Source organism: Cryptomeria japonica, chromosome 10 (genome assembly GCF_030272615.1).
Source record: "Cryptomeria japonica chromosome 10, Sugi_1.0, whole genome shotgun sequence".
Taxonomy (NCBI): Eukaryota; Viridiplantae; Streptophyta; class Pinopsida; order Cupressales; family Cupressaceae; genus Cryptomeria; species Cryptomeria japonica.
This window is the reverse complement of record NC_081414.1, coordinates 696,687,399-696,696,239: the sequence shown is the minus strand read 5'-3', so window position 1 is coordinate 696,696,239 and position 8,841 is coordinate 696,687,399.

Genomic DNA, 8,841 nt, shown 5'->3' with positions numbered 1-8,841 from the left:
AAGCTTTCAATACTCATATACACTCTTCAATTAACTTCATTCCATTGATTACATAATGGCGGAGAACTTATGCTCTTGAAAGAAAGGTCACAAGTTCAAATCCTACAAAAGTAAGATCCTATGCCTCCTTTATAACACAGTTAGATGCCTCTACAGAAAGGACTCGTCTATTCTGGTTCCAAAACGACAATACGGATTGACTAACACGCGTGTTAGTCGTGCGTTTTACACCGTTGATTTTGCAATAAATGACTGCGATTGACTAACACGTCGCTAACACGCTGTACGAAAGATTCATTTTGAAACCAGAATAACTGCAACCCTACAAAAATTACCAGCTAGTCAATCTTCTTTTCTCATCAAACTCATCATGAATCTTGAATACTATACCTATGAATGAGCTTATATATAACGTGTGTATCTTTTTTGTGTGTATATATACTACCATACGGTCATAGATTTACCTGCTGTTAGAGCAGAATAGACACGAAGGTGACTGGCATGTGACCAGCTACTTTGGTAGATACATTTGACGCGCTGTTGCCGCCAAAGGAGACCAAAAAGTTCCTTCTCGAAATTACTTCAGATATTTCGGTAAATGTGTAACTTACAGTCATTATCCACTGAAAAGTCCAGCGCTTCCTCCAACTTTCTTTGCGGTCATTGGGTATATTTTTAAATGTGAGAAGTACCGGTCCGTGTTTATAATAATATTTAATGAATTAATAAGGAGCACACACTTAAAAAAGAATGGTCTGAAAATAACAATACCTATCCATATTTTAGATTTGAATTATTTTGTCTGTCTATCTGATTAAGACTGTGATTCCCTTTGGACTTTGAACTTTATCGCAACTGCATTGTTTTTTCATTGCCCTCTAACTTGTTTATTGTCGGTCGTACGTAATAATTTTAGATGGAAAAAGCAAGAGAATGGTTGGTGGGATATTTTAGAAGAGTAGCTCTGGAGAAATTCGATTGGGGTGTTGGATATTTTATGAAAGGAAAATGTTTGAGTGAGGAAGGGGAGAGCGGGAGACACACGGAACTTACATATATTTCAATGCAGCTGGTGGATATTGACTAGTAGTTTGTTGGAATACTGTGTCGTTGAGGATTGAATTCGGGTAAATTGTGAAATAGTCGATAGTATGTATAGTTTTATACTTATATAAGTTGGTTGGAATAGTATGTTGATAATTACAATTTTATGTTGTAAATATAATAGAATTTGAAATAAGTCAATTATAATTTTATGTTGATATTATTTGACGTTGATTATAATTTATGTTGTAAATATTATAAAAATTGTAATTTGAGAATATATAGATGTATAAATTTAAGGATATTGTATTTATTGTATGTGTAGTCACATAAATCTGTCCACTTAATTAAATGAATATTTAATATTTATTTGATTATTTAACCATCAATTAATAATTAATTAAATAAATATATTTAATTAATTCATCTTAACCCTCTTCTCCTATTAATTAAATAAATTATTCAATTTATTTGATTTAATTCACTTAACCAAATTCAGACCATTAATTAAATAAATAAATCATATTTATTTAATTAAATCTTCTCTCACATTTAAATAAATTAATATTTATTTAAATCCCCCAAAATCCCACCTCTCACATTTAAATAAATAAATCATTTATTTAAATCACCTTTATCCTCCACCCACTTGCATTTTCCTACAAATGCAAGTTGCACAATTATTTTAAATAAATAATTTATTTAAATCACCTTTATCCTCCACCCACTTGTATTTTCCTACAAAAGCAAGTTGCACAACTATTTTAAATAAATTATTTATTTAAAATCCTATTTATCCTCACCCACTTGAAACCTTTAATGGTTTCCCTTAAAGTAGTCAAACTTGATGGCTTTAAAGTCTTCAAACTTGATGGCTTCCTTCTATAGTCTTCTTAAGACTTTAATGGTTTTCCTTAAAGTCTTCAAGCCTTTAATGGTTTCCCTCAAAGTCTTCAAGCATTTTAATGCTTTATCTTCATTTTTCTCATTTAAATAAATTAATATTTATTTGAATATTTATCCAAATGCAAATTACACCATTTAATTGAAATAAATGATTTTATTTTAATTGAAAATACCAAAATTTCTCCCACTTGCATTTTCCTACAAAATCCACTTGTATGCCTAAACCCCTTCTAGATTCTTCTAAACCCTTCCTAATTAGCCTAATCCATCCCCTAAATATTGTCACATTCCTAAGCAAATTGGAGTCACTTCTCAAAGACTCCAAAGTCTTTGGAAAGCAATTAATGCTTTGTGTATTCAACAAATTAACCCTCAAAGTCTTGGATAACCTTTGAAAGCTTCCAACCTTCAACCACTAAATGGCTCAAAGTCTTTGATAACCATTGAAGGCTTTCAACCTTCAACCACTTAATCCCCAAAGTCTCCAATAACCATTAATGGTTACCTCAAACCCTCCTACATGGTTAAAACATTTGTTTTGACTCAACCTCTACCCAACCCAAAGGTCTCATCAAGCCTTTAATGCTTTGACCATGATTATCTCTTAAACATTTGCACAAAGGTTTATCTTTGATTAACTCTTAATCCAATGGGTAATCTTAATTTAGACTTGACCCTTACCTTCTAGATAACCATGAGGTCTTCTCAGGCCTTTAATGCCTCCAACCTCTTCTCTCAACCCAATCCTATGTTGAAACTTGTCACCATTTTATTGGTGCCAATTGTGCACATGGATCCCCAACTTTCAATCCTAACCCTTGTTAAGATTGCTCAATCTTAACCCTTCATTTCCCTATTTCTTCTATAAATAGAACCCTTCTCCTCAAGCAAAAGGGGAAGCATTTTAGAGTATTGTTGTTATACTGGCATTAGCATAGAGCTTTTTCATAGCATCACTATCTACTCTTGCATAGTATTTGCTTATCATATTCAACTATCTTGAATCTCCATATGGCATCCATGGCTAGTGCTAAAAGCTGAGAGCTACACTCATTTGGGACTTGGAGAGGAGAGGAACAAGGGAGATCGCAACTATGAGCATCTTGATTAGCTATTTCATTCTATGTTTATATGCTTTCTATTTCATGCTTAATATCTCTCTTGATATGCCTGTTTAGGATAATCTTTTGTTGCTAACACTAACGTTTGTTTCTTGTGCTCTTGTGTGTGTTGCCATCAAACAGATTTTCTAATCCTTTTTGCAGAGCATCAGTATGTGTTTTATTATGTGTATTATAATTATTAGTATAGATGTCTTAAATACATCTATCTATTTTTTTTGGAAATATATCAATCTATTTACTCTATTGTAGAATGTCCCTTGACATTAATAATTGAAAGAAATTATAGATCATGTGTAAATTCTTATATATACATTTTTATGATGTGTATTTAAATTTTTGTGATTAATATTTTTTTATTGACAAGTTACAGGATTTTTAGCCTAGCCTAAATTTGGAATTCCAACACCGGATGTTAGTTTGGGGATTCAAACACGGGTCTCCATCTTGAGAAGTTTACGGCCTTATCATTAGAGCACAACCCCATTGACAAATTTTGTGATTAATATTAATATTTATAGAAGTATTTTAATTTTTTTTGTATTAAGTAAGTAAGTAAGTATGTATGTATATACACATGTGTTATATATATATATATATATATATATATATATATATATCTGTGTGTGTACATGCATATGCATATGTAGATGTATGTCTGTATATGTATGCATGTGTGTATATGGATATGTATATATGTATATGCATATGTATGTATGATATATGTATACGGGTGAAGATAGTCACACGACAAAGTATAGGTAAGGTGGAACCTCATATGTATGTCCGCCTCAAAAAAGAAAAAGAGGAAAGGGTCCAAGGGGTTGTGTTCTATTGGTTAAAGCATCGAGTTCTCATTGTGGAGATCAAAGTTCAAATCCCAAAGGGACATCTAATATGGAATTCAAAGTTGTGACTCTTAGTCTTCCACAGTTGGCTTCTAGGTGGTTTCTAATAAGTGGATTCTAATTTGTGGCTCTTGGTCTTCCATAGGTTGATTCTAGTGTGGTTGCTCGAAATGAGATAATGGTGGTTTCTAATAAGTGGATTCTAATTTGTGACTCTTGGTCTTCCATAGGTTGATTCTAGTGTGGTTGCTCGAAATGAGATAATGATGGTTTCTAATAAGTGGATTCTAATTTGTGACTCTTGGTCTTCCACAGGTTGATTCTAGTGTGGTTGCTCGAAATGAGCTAGTATTAGTGTCATGGTTGTGGTTGCTTGTATGAGAAAAGATTAGTGTCATGTAATGGTCTCAAGTTGATGCTCGTATGAGCAAAATATTTGTAAACGATCTGGAATATTAAAAAAAAAGAGGAAATATGTTAAGCAACAAGAATTATAAGACCAATAGTAAGAGGCGAGTGTCAATCATTATATTTTCAAACTTCTAGACTTTTCTTTCCATTAGAGATAGGCTCCTATCTAGTTAGGACACCAACAAGATTACTCCACTAGTTTTCACTTCCTCAAAAGGTTGAAAAAAAATCCTGGTAACAAAATTGTCTAGGGCAAGTTGAAGGAATTTGTCATTGTCTAGAAAGCTAAAGCTCCATTGGAGTAGAATTGAGGAAAAGGAAAATGATGGAAATAAGTGTGGGGTACAATTGTCACACAGATTCTATTTTGGTGGATTAATATTAAAATAGGATCTAGGGAAATAAGTGTTAAAAAAGAGGATTTCATTGCAAGCTAGTTAGGTGGGGAAGGGAGGTGAAGACTTATGTAAACTTGTTGGTATGAAAATACAAGTCATTACTATATTTTTGTATTTCATTATGTGTGTTTATCTTCTCTTTGAATTGCTATCTTTTTTATTTAACTTAAAATATAATTATTTTTAAGTTTATCTAGGTTGTCTGCAACAACTCATTATTTGTGCCTATTTTACTCATGTGATTGAACTGAAGCTACTCATTACATATTTTTTCTCTATTTTCTAGGTTCCTATGTAGCACTCATACCAAGGAAAGGAGTAAAAGGAGAATCTTATAACATGGTCCAAATTACTTTACATGAATCATATATTCTTTTCAAATGTCTAAACATTTACTTTTCATGTTGGTTGATAATTATCACATACTTTAGAATGCATATGTTGCTTGTGTTGGATTCACATTCACATCAAATTGGGGGTAAATGTAATGGTAAATTTTGCATACCCACATTGATTGCCATTTAATTTTGGGATTATTTTGATTGATTGAAAATATAATTACATATTAACAAGTAACACATTGTTGTGATAAGTCCTTCTCACAACTTGATAGCTTTTTCTATCTGTTTTACATTCATTCACACTTACCTCCATGCATTTGACCTTATCTCATATGCAAATTCCCATATATTTATTATTTTCACATCATTTATTAGCCTATATTTACATATATCCCCACACATTCTTCAAATACAAATACTTATTTTCCATGGATCAATCTCAGGTGCCTTGGGATTGATCATAAAAGGCTTTAGATTGACCACAAAATTTAAATATTCAAATTCAAATTCTAGTTTTGTAGCCCTTTCTTACTAACACTTGTGAGCTAACTAACACATATTTTTTTGTGAATTATTCTTCCTATGTCTTGGCATTCAGAGACATTCAATGTGGAGTTAATTCATATGGGACTACAATGACAAACATTTAGAGCACACTTTGTTTTCTAAGGGACAAAGAATCAAACTTTATATTAAAAACATATAGGTCATTTGCGTGCTTGGGAATGTTGTCTTTGAACATTTACTTGGAGTCATAAAGTCAATTTTTCTAGGAGGTTAACCTCGGAGTATTTGAAGCTAGTAGTTTGTCAATCTCTCCTAAGGTCTTTGTAAAAACCACCTTGAAATATTTTGATACGAGACAAAGATAAAGAGATAGATCTATCGTAACTTTCAATTAGATCATTCCTATAGATCATAATTCATTATTGTAATGCTTGAGTTCAATCTTGAAGATCTTGAATTTAACCCATAAAGATTTCTAAGACTACATAGAACTTAAGACATTCTTTAGATGACCAACATTAATTTTTTCTTTTCTTTAGAAACTATATTTTATGCAACATGATTATTAATTATATCATTAAAAAACTATTGTACACCATATAAAAAAATATATATATATAAAAAATCATACTTCAAAGTCCAATATGAACGTAGTCACATGACAAAGTATAGGTAAGGTGGAACCTCATATATGTCCCCCTCAAAAAATGAAAAGAGGAAAGGGTCCAAGGGGTTGTGTTCTACTGGTTAAAGCATTGAGTTCTCATTGTGGAGATCGAAGTTCAAATCCCAAAGGGACATCTAATATGGAATTCAAAGTTGTAACTCTTAGTCTGCCATAGTTGGCTTCTAGGTGGTTTCTAATAAGTGGATTCTAATTTGTGGCTCTTGGTCTTCCATAGGTTGATTCTAGTATGGTTGCTCGAAATGAGCTAATTGTGGTTTCTAATAAGTGGATTCTAATTTGTGACTCTTGTTCTTCCACATGTTGATTCTAGTGTGGTTGCTCGAAATGAGCTAGTATTAGTGTCATGGTTGTGGTTGCTTGTATGAGCAAATATTAGTGTCATGTAATGGTCTCAAGTTGATGCTCATATGAGCAAAATATTTGTAAATGATATGGAATATATATAAAAAAGAGGAAAAGTGTTAAGCAACAAGATTTATAAGACCAATAGTAAGAGGTGAGTCTCAATCATTAGATTTTCAAACTTCTAGACTTTTCTTTCCATTAGAAATAGGCTCCTAGCCAGTTAGGACACCAACAAGATTACTCCACTAGTTTTCACTTCCTCAAAAGGTTGAAAAAAAATCTTGGTAACAAAATGTCTAGGGCAAGTTGAAGGAATTTGTCATTGTCTAGAAAGCTAAAGCTCCATTAGAGTAGAATTGAGGAAAAGGAAAATGATGGAAAGAAGTGTGGGGTGCAATTGTCACACATATTCTATTTTGGTGGATTAATATTAAAATAGGATCTAGGGAAATAAGTGTTAAAAAAGAGGTTTTCGTTGCAAGCTAGTTAGGTGGGGAAGGGAGATGAAGAATTATGTAAACTTATTGGTATGCAAATACAGGGCATTACTATATTTTTTTTATCTCATTATGGGTGTTTATCTTCTCTTGAATTGCTATCTTTTTTATTCAACTTAAAATATAATTATTTTTAAGTTTATCTAGGTTGTCTGCAACAACTCATTATTTGTGCCTATTTTACTCATGTGATTGAAGCTATTCATTACATATTTTTTTCTCTATTTTCTAGGTTCCTATGTAGCACTCATACCAAGGAAAGGAGTATAAGGAGAATCTTATAACATGGTCCAAATCACTTTACATGAATCATATATTCTTTTCAAATGTCTAAACATTTACTTTTCATGTTGGTTGAGAATTATCACATACTTTAGAATGCATATGTTGCTTGTGTTGGATTCACGTTCACATCAAATTGGGGGTAAATGTAATGGTAAAATTTGCATACCCACATTGATTGCCATTTAATTTTGGGATTATTTTGATTGATTGAAAATATAATTACATATTAACAAGTAACACATTGTTGTGATAAGTCCTTCTCACAACTTGATAGCTTTTTCTATCTGTTTTACATTCATTCACACTTACCTCCATGCATTTGACCTTATCTCATATGCAAATTCCCATATATTTTGTAGCATCCTAAAATTGCGACACTTGCAATTTTGACTGCATTTCGGTCTTCACGATGGCGACGCAACACGCAACCTGAATGGAGACCCCGAAACCTGATTATGACACCGAAAACTGCATTTTCTTGCACCCTGGCCTGAACCTCCTTTGCACCCTGCTGTCCCGGGAGGTGGGACCAGAGCGCCCAGCGCCCTGGTCCTTCAGGACCAGGGCACCAGCGCCCTGGTCCCCCAGGACCATGGCGCCCAGCGCCCTGGTCCCTGGGTCCTATTTTGGGCCTGGTCTCTTTTGGACTTCGGGTCTTTATGTTTGCAAATTGGAAAATTATCTTTCCTGGTCGGCCTAAGGTCGGGAAAATCAGTCTATCAGCCCTAATTGACAAGTATATAAACTACATTTTCCTCTTTCATTCGACATGATGGAAAAAGCGTGGAAACTATACTCAAGCATTCAAGCATTCAAGCATTCCTTCAAGCAATTGATCATTCTAAGTCTCCATTCAAGGCTAAGTGTTGCATTCAAGACAAGGATTCAACCATTGAAGAGGAGATCACGCACAACACAGTACATGCTACAACATACAACATACAACAAACAACAACATCTATACCTTCGTACATAAGGATACAAACATCCTTACAACAAGGTATTAGTACTTGTTTTACATTACATTTATAGCAATTTCTCATTTCTTGGTTAATTCCAAAACCGGGGTTTGACCTAAAGGCAAACCCCTAATCCCTAACCCCCCAATCGTCTTCGCTTTTCTGTGTGTAGGTTGCAGGTACGCGGCTGAAATTGAAGATCTGGAATCCTTGTGCAGAGACGAACAGATCCCCCTTCGTTTCGCGGATTTTTCGGAGGACCGTGTGCACGCCGGGCGCCATCGTCCCGTCAACTTTTGCTCAAATTTGCAGGACAGCGCCATCTCGACATTTTACTGCTAATTCCAGGTCCGCAGCTTCATCCTATATCCCTAACTCAGTTTGTAAGCGAATCTTTCTCACTTTCTATGCATTCCTAGCTCAATTCTTCTATCGACATTCTTTACAAAAGAGGGTAGCCTTGCTGTCTTAACCCTTGAAACGCATTTAGC